This window comes from Orycteropus afer, unplaced genomic scaffold, assembly GCF_000298275.1.
Source record: "Orycteropus afer afer isolate SDZICR_OR568_19922 unplaced genomic scaffold, OryAfe1.0 scaffold00329, whole genome shotgun sequence".
In the NCBI taxonomy this organism is placed as follows: Eukaryota; Metazoa; Chordata; class Mammalia; order Tubulidentata; family Orycteropodidae; genus Orycteropus; species Orycteropus afer.
Window position 1 is genome coordinate 1993984 of NW_006921916.1, and position 14229 is coordinate 2008212.

The following is a 14229-nucleotide window of genomic DNA, read 5'->3' on the forward strand; positions in this document are numbered from 1 at the left end:
GTGAGAGGGGAGAGAAAGGAACACTGCAAAAAAAAAAAAAAAAAGAAGGAAAGAAAAGCAATGACTTTGTGTATTTCACTGTACATAAATTATTTTTCAATAAAATGCATTAAATAAATAAATAACATGTTGTTGTGTGCCATTGAGTCAGACCTGACTCATAACAACCCCTCCTTGAGTTTCTGAGACTGTATCACTATGGAAATAGATTGTCCAAACTTCCAAGGAAAAACTAACATAATTAAATACAAATAGTAACTTGTACCTTAGGAGTCAACCAGGTCACATTATCTTGCATTGAAACAACAGAAGGGTCATAAGTTAGTTATGGCACAGAAAAGCTGTGCAGAGGAATAATGATGAGCCAAGATAGGCCTGTGATCCAAACCCCAAGTCCCTCTTAAGAACTATGTGACTCTAAGCAATAATCCTTAGTTTCCTCATTTGTGAAATGACAATAATGACAGTGCCTATCTTACAGGATTATTGAAAGGATCATATGAGGTAATACACTAAAGCCCCCAAATTCACATCACCTATTATTTTATATGGGATCTCTGGTGGTGTAGTGCCTAAGGCATTTGACTGCAACCAGAAGGCTGGCAGTTCAAACCAACCAGCCACTCCTCTTAGAAGGAAGGTTGGGCAATCTACTTCCGTAGTGATACCACCTCAGAAACCCAAGGAAGGTTTGGTATGAGTCAGATCACTCTTTTTGATAAGAATAAAGTTTCTGAACGAGAAAAACTCTCACCACGAAAGACAAACATTAAATTTCGGTGGCATAAAGGCAGGGCATTAATAACAGTGAGTCACATATTTCAAAAATTTATTCCTTTTCAATGATCTTTTAATTCTATGATGATACCCAAAAGAGAAATTCCATTTGTTTTTAATACAATCACTGGTTAGTCTCCCTTTTCTAACAAGCAAAATACAAACTAGAATCCAATAGCTGGTAATTTAATTTAAATGTTCTGTTCTCATTTGCTCATTTTTATATTTACAAACATATAAGCAATGTTTATTTTCCATTTTGTAGTAGTTTTATTGTTTGCTTTGTAAATAAATTTATTGAGCTGTGAGAGGTGCCATATTAACATGACAGCAAGTAATCTAAAAGTCCTTCAATAGGAGACTGGTTTAATAAACTATATATATCCACACAAAGGGATAGTATGTAGCTGTAAAAAAAGAATAATGCTACCATAAATTTACCCTCACTGCATATTAAGTGAACAAAGTATTTAAAAAGTGCATATCACCTAAAATATTCTGTAGGATATTATAATGGTGAACACATGCCATTACGCATTTGTCAAAATACATAAACCAAGTGTATATCATGTGAAATTATTCTGTAGGATACTCCAATGGTGAACACATATGCCATTATGCATTTGTCAAAATCCATAGGACTGTACAATTCAAAGAGTAAACCCTAATGTAAACTTTGGCTGAAAAAACAAGCCTGTTGCCATCAAGACACTTCTGACTCATAGTAACACTATAGGATGGTGTAGAACTGCCCCATAGCATTTCCAAGGCTATAATCTTCATAGACTGCCAAATCTTTCTCCCATGGAGCAGCTGGTGGATTTGAACTGCTGCTCTTTGAGTTAACAGCTGAGTACTTAACCACTGCACCACCAGGACTACTGGATGTAAGCTGTACAAAACTAAGAAACCAAACTCACTGCCATCGAGTCAAATCTGACTCATAGCAACCCCTCCTTGGTTTTCCAAAGCTTATCTCTATGGAAGTAGATTGCCCAAATTCCCTTCCAAGGAGTGGCTGGTGGATTTGAATTGCCAGCCTCTGATTAGCAGTCAAATGCCTTATAGACTTAGTTAATAATACTGTATTAATATTGGTTCATGAATTATAACAAATGTATCACAAGAATGTAATATATTAATATAAGGAGAAACTGCTCAAAGAGAAGGGGATATTGGAACTCTGTAATTTTTGCACGATTTTTCTGTAAGCCTAAAACTGCTCTCAAATGTAAATCCTATTTTTTTAAAAGTGCATGTAGTATGCTATAATTTTCTAAAATACAGGAATTCATACATATGTGTGTGTACACCTGGATGTATATACATTTTTATTTACTTATATTAATAATTTTTAAGACAGGAACTTAAAAAAAAATTGGTGGAGGAAAGGATAGAGTGAAATCAAAACATATAGAAGCTAGACTTATCTGATTATATTTACTTTGAGGATTTTACTTCAGAATAATGTAAATATTTTACATAACTATGAAATAAACTCAGAAAATTCTGCTTCTAAGAAAATGGAGTAAACATACTTTTCCTTATTTGCTATGCAAACTACAACTAAAATCCTGGACATTATATATAAAACAAACATAAGAAGATTCTGAAAGAGAGAGAAGGAGGCAGACTAAGAAAATAACTCAAGCTCTTTCAACTCATGTGAGTTCCCTGAACTTTCTTTTTGCTTCAAGTATACCATACTGAATATTGGAGAAGCTGGCAACCCAGAAATGTCAACAGAGGCACACAAATCATCCTTGAGGGGAAAAAAAAAATCTGCTCTATCTGCTTAAAGTTCTGGAAAGAGGCCATGTAGCAAAAGAGAAAAATTTTAGACAATAATCACTCTAGTCCCACCAAACACCCCCACTAAAACAAATTTTCAATCCCTTCCCACCAGCAAAGGCCCAGTGAATACTTAGGCTTCCACTGTGCCAGGCTTTAGTGAGGCACTCCATCTTATCCCTCCAACAGGATGCTGTTAAAGAAGGACAAGTGAGGAACCGGGACCTTCATCCCTACTTGTGAAGTTCAACTTCAGTCTACATTGGCTATAATGAGGTTCCTCACCCTCCCCAAGCTGGAGTAGCATCAGAGAAGGTCTAGTGGAGAGTCAAGACTTTCATCACAGCTTGTGGGTGAGGAGCACTCCCCTCCCCCCCCCAAAAAAAACAGTGTTGGTGGCCACATGGAGAGAAGTAGTGAGGTTTCCTCCTCCTTTCAGACATGGTGGTATCAAAAGAGGTCTAGTAGAGAACATGAACTTCCACCCAATCCAACAATAACAAGGGGCCTCTTGCATCAGGTATCAGTAGAGTTGTAAAAGAGAGCCTGGACTTCCACTTCCACATGGTGATAATGAGACAATATCCCCTGAACCAAGGAATAGGGTCAAAAGAGGCCAGCTAAAACACAAACTTTAAATATGATCCAGAATCTTGTAACATATCCAGGTTTCAATAGAAAACAACTTATAATACCAAGAACTTGAAGTTTCTTAAGCTGAATAAGAAAATAATAAATAAAAAGAGGCCAAAATCAAGACAACATAAATATTAGAATTACCTCACAAGCATTTTAAAGCAATCATCATAAAATGCTTAAACAAGCAAAAAATACGAAACACTTAAATGAAATGTAAAAATAAAAAGCTTCAACAAAGCAACAGTAAGTCTCAAATAAGAATTGGAAGATATAAAAAAGAACCAATGGACATTTTAGAATGATAAATTACAATAATCAAAATGGATCATTCTTGAGAATAGACAACAAAGCAAGCTGTAAGTAAATTTAGAAACATTGAAATACTATAAAACATCATCTCAGATCATAGCACTATAAAATTAGAAATCAACAATAGGAAAATAGGATAAAAACAAATACATGGAAACTGAATATTATTTTGCTTAAAAACTGCAGAGTAACAGAAGAAACAAAATGTGATATAAATATTTTTCTAGAATTAAGCAAGAATGAAAACGCAACATACCAAAACATTTGGAACACAGCAAAGGCAGTATTCAGAGACCATTTTATACCAATAAATGCACACATTAAAAAAAAAGAAGAAGTAACCAAAATGAATACCTTAACTCAATAACTCCAAAATTTATAGAAAGAGCAACACAAAAAGCCTAAGGTCTCCAAAACAAAGGAAATAATAAAGATTAGAGTGTTGTTGTTGTTGTTATTTGCCGTAGAGTTGGCCCCGACTCATAGCAACCCCTCCTTGGGTTTCTGAGGCAGTATCACTACAGAAGTAGGATTGCCCAATCTTCCTTCCAAGGAGTGGCTGGTGGGTTTGAACCGCCAGCCTTCTGGTTAGCAGTCAAGTGCCTTAGCCACTATGCTACCAGAGCTCCCAAAGATTAGAGTAGAAATACATAAAACAGAAAAACAATAGAAAGAATCAATAGAACTAGAAGTTAATTTGTTAATCACAAAGATTAACAAAACTGACAAACCACTAGCAAATTTAACTAGGGAAAAGAAAGAGAAGGTGCAAATAACATGAATAACAAATTAAATGGGCAAAATCACAAATGAATCCAATGAAATAAAAAGGATAATAACAGAATATTATGAGTAACTGTACTCTAACATATTTTAAAAAGAAAATACAAATGGACAAATTTCTATAAAAACATGAACTACTTAAACTAACATAGATGACTTTGGAAATTTGAACAGGCCTACAAGCCTATAACAAAAGAAGAAATTGAACAGATCATTAAAAAAAAAAAAAAAAGAAGAAGAAGAAGAAGAAAGAAAGAAAGAAAGAAAAGAAAAAAAGACTCTCAACAACAAAACTGACCAGATGGGGAATTCTATATTCCAGAATATATAAAAGTGGAATACTTCCAAATTCATTTTATAAAGCAACCACAATTCCTGATGCTAAAGTCAGGCAACAACACAATAAAAAAGATTACAGGTCAATATCCCTCATAAATATAGATGCAAAAATCTTCAACAAAATCCTACCCAATAGAATCCAACACTATATCAAAAATTAATACTTCATGACAAAGCGGCATTCGTACCAAGTATGCAAGAAAGATTGAACATTAGAAAAGCAATCATTGTAATCTACTACATAAATGAAGCAAAGGAAAATAACCACATGATCATATAACTAAATTCAGAAAAACATTTGATAAAGTCAACTCCCATTCATGGTAAAAAGTTTCCACAAAAATAAAAATAAAAGGTAAATTCCTCAACATAATTAGGAGCAAGTATGGAAAACTAATGGCCAAAATTATTCTCAATGGAGAGAGATTGAAAGCATTCCTCTTTTGAATGGTAATCAGCCAAAGCTGTCTTTTATCACCACTCCTATTCAACATTGTACTGGAAGTTCTACCCAGGACAAAAGACAATAAAAGAGATAGAAAATGCATCCAAATTGGTAATGAAGAAGTAAAACAATCCCTATTTGCAGATTATATGAATTTATAGACAGAAAATCCCACAGATACAGCAAGAATTGATTTAACTGGAATTAATTTAAAGATTCAGCAGAGTGGCAGGATGCAAAATCAATATAAAAAATTCAGTCAGATTCCTCTACATCAACAAAGACATCTCAGAGAAAGAAATAAGGAAAACAACACCAATTATAAAAGCTACTAAACAGATTAAAATGCTTAAGAATAAATCTTACCAGGGATACAAAAGCCCTGCAATAATAAAACTACAAAACACTATTACAAAATGTAAAAGAGAGCTACATAAATGAAAGAACATACCATGGTCATGGATAGCAAGATTGAACATTGTGAAAATGTTACTATTACCCAAAGCAATAGAGAGGTACAATGCAATTCCATAAAAATCTTTTAAGGACATGGAAAAACGAATCACTAATTTTATATGGAAAGGAAAGAGATCACAGGTAAGCAAAGCAGTAGTGAAGAACAAAGTAGGAGGACTTACACTTCCTGATTTCAAAACATAGTATACAGTCACAGCAGTCAAAACAGTCTGATATTTGTACAATCGACACACAGACAAATTGTACAGAATTGGGAACCCAGAAATAGATTCATCCACCTATGGATGGCTGATCTTTGAAAAAGGGCCAAAGTACATTAAATGGGGAAGAGATTGTCTCTTTAACAAATGTTGCTGGCAAAACTGGAGATCTATTTACAGAAAAATGAAACAAGATTCACACCTCACATCATACACAAAAACTAAGTCAAGATGGATCAAAGACTTAAATGTAAAACATAAAACTATAAAATTCATCAAAAATAAAATAGTGACAAATATCCACCAAGCCAAACTCACTGCCGTCTAGTCAGATTCGACTCATAGCGACCCCTCCTTAGGTTTCTGAGGCAGTACCACTACGGAAATAGATTGCCCAACCTATCTTCTGAGGAGTGGCTGCTAGGTTTGAGCTGCCAGCCTTCTGGTTAGCAGTCAAATGCCTTAGGCATTATGCCACCAGAGCTAAGTGACAAACATAGGGTCCTAAATTTATGGCATAAATATACTATTAAGCACAACCAAAGATACAAAAACACTAGAAGATAAACTAAGTGTTTTAGGCTGGGTTCTGTAGAGAAGCAAAACTAGTAAAGCTTATAGAGAGAGAGAGAAAGAAATTTATCTTAGGAAAATGCCTCACACAGTTATAGAGGCAAGTCCCAAGTCCCTGTATCAAACATCAAGCTGTAGGCTTTTCCCAACTTATGCAGCTACAGGGCCTGACGAGCAGAAGATTGGCAGGCAGTATATCAGGGTGCTGACTTCAGTAGATGATGGATTCAAGACAGCAGGCAAAGTGGTGGATTGTTGGCTTACAGCACAGTTGTAGGCAGCACAAAAGATCCAGATCCACAGAAAGTTGCAGAATTTTCCCAGGACATCTAGTTATATATTGGAAGCATGCCACACCCCTAAGGAAACTCCTTTTCAACTGCTTCACTGCTCAAAGCATATACATCAGATCTCATCATGGGAACCACTATACCACAACTGCTTAAACCACTCAGAAACATGGTCCAGCCAAGTTGACACACAACCCCAGGTATCACACTAGATGACTGAGACTTTCTAAGAAGTAAATGTGTATGCGCATCCAAAAAATTTTTCCAAAGAGTGAAAAAAGAACTTACAGACTGGAAAAACAAATGTTAGGCAATGGCATACCCAACAAAGGGCTTATCTCTAAAATTTATAGGAAATGTTAATACCTCAATATTAAAAAGACAACAATCCAATTAAAAAATGGCAGAGGACATGAACAGGTACTTCACTAAGAAGATATTCAGGTGCCTAACAAACACATGAAGAAATGCTCACTATCATTTGTCAGTGGAAAAGTGAACATGGAAACAACAATGAGATATCATTTCATCCCAGCAATAATAGCAAAGTTGAACAAGTCAGAAAACAAAAAATCTGGAGAGCATGTGGAGAGATTGGATCTCTCATACACTGCTGATGAGACTGTAAAATAGTGCAAATAGTATGGAAAACATTATAACACTTCCTTAAAAAGTTGACAATAGAAATACCGTTTGATCCCATAATCTCACCTCTTCTTCAGTCTTCTTAAACTCTTCTTCAGTTTTCCTTATTCATTGACCAGCTTTAAAATTTATATGAGACAATTGAAAACATCATGGCTTGGGTCAGGTGCACCTTAGTCTTCAAAGCCACATCTTTGTTACTTAACACTTTAAAAAGGTCTTTTACAGCAGGTTTTCCTGGTGTAGTTTGACATTTGAGTTCCTGACTTCTGTTTTCCTGGGTGTTGATTGTGGATACAAGTAAAGTGAAAGCTTTGACAATGTCAATCTTCTCTCCATTTATTGTGATATTGCATATTTGTCCAATTTTAAGGATTTTTATTTTCTTTTTGTTGAGGTGTAATCCCTACTGAAGGAGCTCTGGTGGCCTGGTGCCTAAAGCATTTGACTGCTAACCAAAAGGCTGGCGGTTGAAACCCACCAGCCACTCCTTGGAAGGAAGATGGGGTAATCTACTTCCGTAGTGATACTGCCTTAGAAACCCAAGGAGGGGTCGCTATGAGTTGGGTCCGACTAGATGGCAAACAACAGCAACAATCCCTACTGAAGACATTTGATCTTTACCAGTAAGTGCTTCAAGTCATCTTCACTTTCAGCAAGTAACGTTGTGTCATCTGCATATCACAGGTTGTTAAGCAATCTTCCTCCAATCCTGATGTTACAGTCTTTTCAAAAGTCTATTTTCTCAAATTATTTACTCAGCATACAGATTGAATAAGTATCATGAAATATACATCCCTGAAGCACACTTTTCCTGATTTTCACCAAAGAGTAAATATCCCTTTGTTCTGTTCAAACAACAACCTCTTGGTCTATGTACATGTTCCTCGTGAACACAATTGTTCTCCATGTTGTTCACAAGTTATTATGATCTGCACAACTGAATTTTTTTGCATAGTCCATAAAACACAAATAAACATCTTTCTGGTATTCTTTGCTTTCAATCAAGATCCATGTAACATCAGCAATGATATCACTTGCTCCATGTCCTCTTCTGGATCCAACTTGTATTTCTGGAAGTTCCCTGTCAATATACTGTTGCAACCATTTTTTAATTATTTTCAGCAAAATGTACTTGCATGTGATAGTACAACTAGATGGTAAACATATATTTACTTGGGTGAAGAGGAAAGCAATACACAAGAAGGAGAAGGTCAACAAAAAGTGATCAAGGCAAAAGAAGATACTGGGAGGAGCACATGAGTTAAAGGCAACAGAAATAAATAGTATTACATACACAACCCTGCAATAGCAGTAATAACAATATGACTGAATATATGGATACGTAAGCTGAACAGGTGTAGGAAGGAGAATGGGACTATATTCATGAATATATATATCTTTGATAGAGGATATTTCAACATATATATTTATATATGCTGCAAAAATATCCATGAATATAATAGAGCATACAGGGGGAAAGATGAAAACTTCTTAGCTGTACCCAAAACTTTGAGGGAATGAGTCTCTGGGCCTGGGAGCTTAGGATCATAGTCTTGGGGCACATAAAAGTCAATTGGCACAGCATAATCCCCAAAGAAAATGTTCTACATCCTCCTTTGGTGAGTATCAACTGGAATCTTAAAAAGTTGTGCATGACCAGCTAAGGTACAACTATTTGTCTCTCCCTAGCTGAAGCAAAGAACAGTGAAAAAAAAAAATCAAAGGTGTATGAAAACAATTAGTCCAAAGGACTAATAGGTCATGTAAATGCTAGCCTCTATGACCTAGAGATTAGAAAAATTGGATGTGCCCAGCAAGCTTTACTGACCACTCTGAAGGAGATCACAACTGAATATCCTAGATAGGAGAAAAATGTACAACAAAACTCAAGATCATTTTAAAAGGGGGGCGGGCCTAGGCTTACTTGTCAAATAGAAACTGGTGAAACTCCCAAGGCTTGGTCCTTAGTCACCTTTTGGGTCTGGAATTGAACTCACACCTGTACTCAGGTTTCAGTCAAGCAATAGACAGGTCTACAAAGTGAACAATAGAGCAAATAACCATTGAAAATCAAAAGGGAAACATTTGCCTAAAGACAAATTTCACAAAGCAGGAAGAGTTAGGAAAGGAGGAATGGAAACAAGAAACACAGGGAGGAAGTAGAAGAGTGAGGTTACATTGAGGGAATTGCAGTCAACAATATGAACGAAAATATGTATGAAATGTTGAACGGAAAACTGACTTGTTCTGTAAATTTTCACCCAAAAGTTAAATAAAGCAGTGACACGAAAGAAAAAAAAAAAAATCAGCAGTCAAAAAAAAAACAAACTTCAATTTTTTAAAATGGGCAAAAGACATGAAGAGACATATCACTGAAGATCATATATAATAAGAATATGGCAAATAAGCATAGGAAAAGATATTCAACATCACTGGTCATTGTTGTTACATGCCATTGAGTCGATTTTTGACTCAAGTGACAAAGCAGAACTACCCCAATGGGTTTTCTAGGCTGTAACCTTGACCAGGTCAGATCACCAGGTCTTTTTTCAGTAGAGCTGTGGGGTGAATTAAAGCCACCAGTGTTTCCGTTAGCAGCTGAGCTCTTAACTATTGTACCACTAGGACTCCTTCACTAGTCATTAGTTAAATGCAAATTAAAAACATACTGAGATATCACTACACAGTTATTGGAACATTTTAAATTAAAAGCTGTACCAATGCCAAATGCTGACAAGAATACATAGGAAATAAAATCTCTCTACATTACCGATAGAAACTCTGGTGGCACAATGGTTAAGTGCTTGGCTACTAACAAAAATGTTGGCAGGTGGAACCCACAAGTGGCTCCATGGGAGAAAAGGTCTGGTGATGTCCTCCCATAAAGATTTCAGGCTAGGAAATCCTAGGTTCCAGTTCTACTCTGTCCTATATGGTTGTTATGAGTTGGAATCATTTCAGGCACAAAATAGCAACATTACTTTGAAATGTAAAGTGGTCCAGCCACCTGGAAAACAGTTTAATAGCTTAAAAAAATAATAAAATAAACATGCATTTACTATACCCATATCTGTTGCCATGAAGTCAATTCTGATTCAAAGTGGCCCTACAAGACAATGTAGAATTACCCCATTGCTCTGCCTTGGAGTCGATGTTGGTTTTGAACTGCCAATGTTTCAGTTAACAATCAAGCTCTTAACCACTGTGCCACCAGGGCTCCTTCCACTTACCATACAACCCAGAAATTACTCCAAAAAAATGAAAACTTATGGCTACATAAAAATTCTACACATTTTTCATAGTAACTTTATTCATAATAGCCAAAAACTGGGGGGAAAAAAAGTTTCTCACTAGATGCATGGTTGAACAACTGTGGCAATTCTATACCCTGGGATAGACTGAGCAATGAAAAGGAACTATTAACACATGCAAAATTTTGGATGTATCTCAAGAGAATTACACTGTGTTAAAAAAAAAAAGAAAAGCCAATTCAAAATGTCAAGTACACTATAATTCCACTTATGTAAGATTCTCAAAATGAAATAATTATAAAGATGGAAAAGAGATTAGTGTTAGGGGTTACTGATAGTACAAAGGAAGAAGTGCATGTAATGATAAAGGGGTAACACGAGGAAGATTTTTGTGTTGATGGAATAGTTCTTGTTTTGGTTACCTAGTACTACTCTGACAGGAATATACCACAAATGGGATGCTTGAACAAACAGGAGTTTATTCTCTTACAGTTCGGAGGCTTTAAGTCTGAGTTCAAAGTGCCAGGCTCTAGGGGCTGGGTGAAAGACCCTTAACTTTGGGCTTCAGCTTTGCCTCCTACTTCTGGCCCATTGAAGCTACAGGCTTTTCTTCACTCAGACAGCTGCTGGCTGCTGAGACTGACAAGCCCAAGGTTGACAAGTAAAAAGGCACAGTCCTGATGTTACCAAACCACATGGCAGGCCATTAATTCAAGTCAACTGAAAGTCCCAAGGTCAGCAGAGCACGGCAGGCTGCTGAACAATGACATGGCTACATGCAGAGTTCATGTGTGTCACAAGCTAGAGACCATGACCAAAGCTGTTTCTTATATACAGGAAGCAGACCACATACTCAAAGCAGCTACTCAGCTGCTCCAATAGATTCCACCGTGGTGTTAATTTCCAATCTCACCATGGGGAAAAACGACATTCAGCTGCCCAGCCACTCAACCAGGCCCAGCCAAGTTGACACAAAAACTTAACCTCCATAGTCCTATATTTTGATTATAGTGGTGGTTACACAAATCTGAACATGTGATATAATAACATAGAACTATATATATTGTACCAAAATCAATTCTTGGTTTTGATAATGTATTATAATTACATAAGATGATACCATTGGGGGAAACTGAGTGAAGAGTACATTAGACTTCTCTGTATTAACTTTGTAACTTCCTGTGGACTTAATTAAAAAAATAAATAGTTTAAAAAAACAAACTTCAAAGGAAAATATAATTTTAAAAAACTGAAAGGAAAAAAAATAAATTAACTATCAAGTTGGTGGAATAACCACATGTAGAGAAATTATTTCAAGGAAGTTGACAATCAGTAATTGAATTGTATACCCTTAGAGAGATATATCCTAACCATAAAAATTAGCAAAAGCAATATCTCCAACTGTTTCCAGTAATTATATTATTGGTGATAGTGCTGTTATTTTTCTGAGATAGTGCTGTGTGTATTGGGGAGAGGGGGGTGGGAAGTATCACATTAACCTCATTGGGAATGGGTAAACTTGGCATAGAGGAAAGATGTAAGATCAATAAATATGAACAAAACCTTGAATAAATTTAAATTGGGTAAAATTGTGAATTATTTTATCTTTGACATTCTGTCCAATAAAAAGGCATAGAAACAATGAGCAAGTCTGAAGCAGTGAAAATTCTACAATTCAGATTATGCTTTCCAAATACATTTTCCCACACTGAGGTACTAGAAATCTTTATACAATTATTGGCAAAACACAGGTGAGAGAAGATGGCATCTGCTAATACACTCAGCTAAATCTCTCTACAACAGAGACCCTGAAAAATTGAGTGAAACAGATACAAACAATCATCCTGGAATTCTGAGCATCTAATGAAAAGATAAAGGATTAGATTGAGTGAGTATTGATTGGAAATGAAGACAAAGCAATGTCAGTGACTGGATGGAGAAAAGAAGCTAAGACTGGCCCAAGTGCAGCCATTTTAAATAGAGAGGTATCAGATGAGGACAAGAGGAAAAAAAAAAAAAAAATCATAGAACCAACAGTGCAGGAGAGTTCTGGCAAGATTGCCAAACAGGCAGGTAAGCTACACAGATCCCTTGAAATGAAGCAATGAGAAACCAATTGAAACCAATACAGAAGATAATCCTGGAAACCTGAGCTTTGAAAAATGAATGCCAACTAGAAAAACCTGAATAAAAACTGTGAGTAAGGAGACTAACTGAGCTGTGCACTGCCAGCTGTCCTGAGGGCACAGCCATTTTGAATATTTCCCATTAGCAACCTAAGAATCCTCTGATCACCAGAGACTACATGGTCAAGGATTGCATTGGTGCCCGAAGACCAGAAAGGAAAATGGTGAAGAAGGAGACAAACAAACCTGAGGACTGCAAGCAGCTGTCTTGAGGGTGCAGCCATTTTGAATATTTGCAAGCCATGGGTGTGACCATTTTAATATACACAACTGGCATTATTACCTGGACAGTGACCTAAAAATAAGCTCTGTTTGCCAAAGCCATCATTGGCAACCACACTGGAGGATGACAACTAGAAAGGTGTGATATTCCCCATGTTACTCTTATATCCCACACCCTATTGGTGAACAAAGGTGTGGCCATCATTCCCCACACACACACCTTTAACAACCTTCTTGACCTGTAAGGGTTTCATCAAGGTCTATGCCCTGGCAGAGCCTGAGTGCCATGCCCTGCCCCCCAACCACACAGTTGTGTATTTGTTTGTTTGTTCTAAAATTATTCTTTTAATCTTCCTTCTTTCTTCCTTTTTATTTTTCTTTCTGTTTTCTATCCATGGTTCTTTTTTTCTTTTTCTCTCTTCCTTTTCCATGTTTCTTTCTTTTTCCCTTCGTTTGCTTCTTTCTATGCCTTGCTTTTCCTTTTGTAGTGTTCCCATTTTTTCTTTACTATTCTTTCACTCCTACTCTTTTCTCTCATTCTACCCTCCCCCAGATATTGTTGGGGGGTATTTTTCCTTATCTTTTTCTAATTATCTTTCTTCTATCATTTTTAGGATAACTTAACTGGTGACATAGTGCCTAAGGCATTTGAGTGCTAAATAGAAGGCTGAAGGTTCAAACCCACCAGCAACTCCTCGGAAGGAAGGTTGGGCAATCTAATTCCATAGTGAAACCAGCTCGGAAACCGAAGGAGGGGTCATTATGAGTTGGATCTGACTCAACAGCAATGAGTGTGGTTTTTTGTTTTTGTTTTTTTTATTATTTTTAAATACATTTTGAACATTTTTCTCCTTTTTTTTGTGATTGTTCCTCTTTGTTTATACAGTTTGAGTTGTTTTCTCTCTCTTTTTAAAATTTTTATATTTTTGTCTAATTGAGTAGGAAACAGAAACCATTCTAACACAACACAACCATACCTGCACCTCCTGAAGCCCCACTCATTGAGTGAGGAACATTACTTGCTTTTGCACCAAATGACCAATGATATATGGCAGCCAAGAGCAGCTTAACTCAACTTAGGAACTGCTCCTTATGAACAGCTAACAAATCTGTGCACATACTCTCATTCTCTATCACATTCAGGGAGACAGGTGGTGAGTGCCTAAGTGTTAACAACTAGGGAATAGAGGAGCACAGTACCCTGCTTACACAGATATATAAAAACAAAATAAAGGGAACAAAAATATTGGGTGAATCACACCAACATACAGCCATGAATTAAACATAAAAACAAAAGCA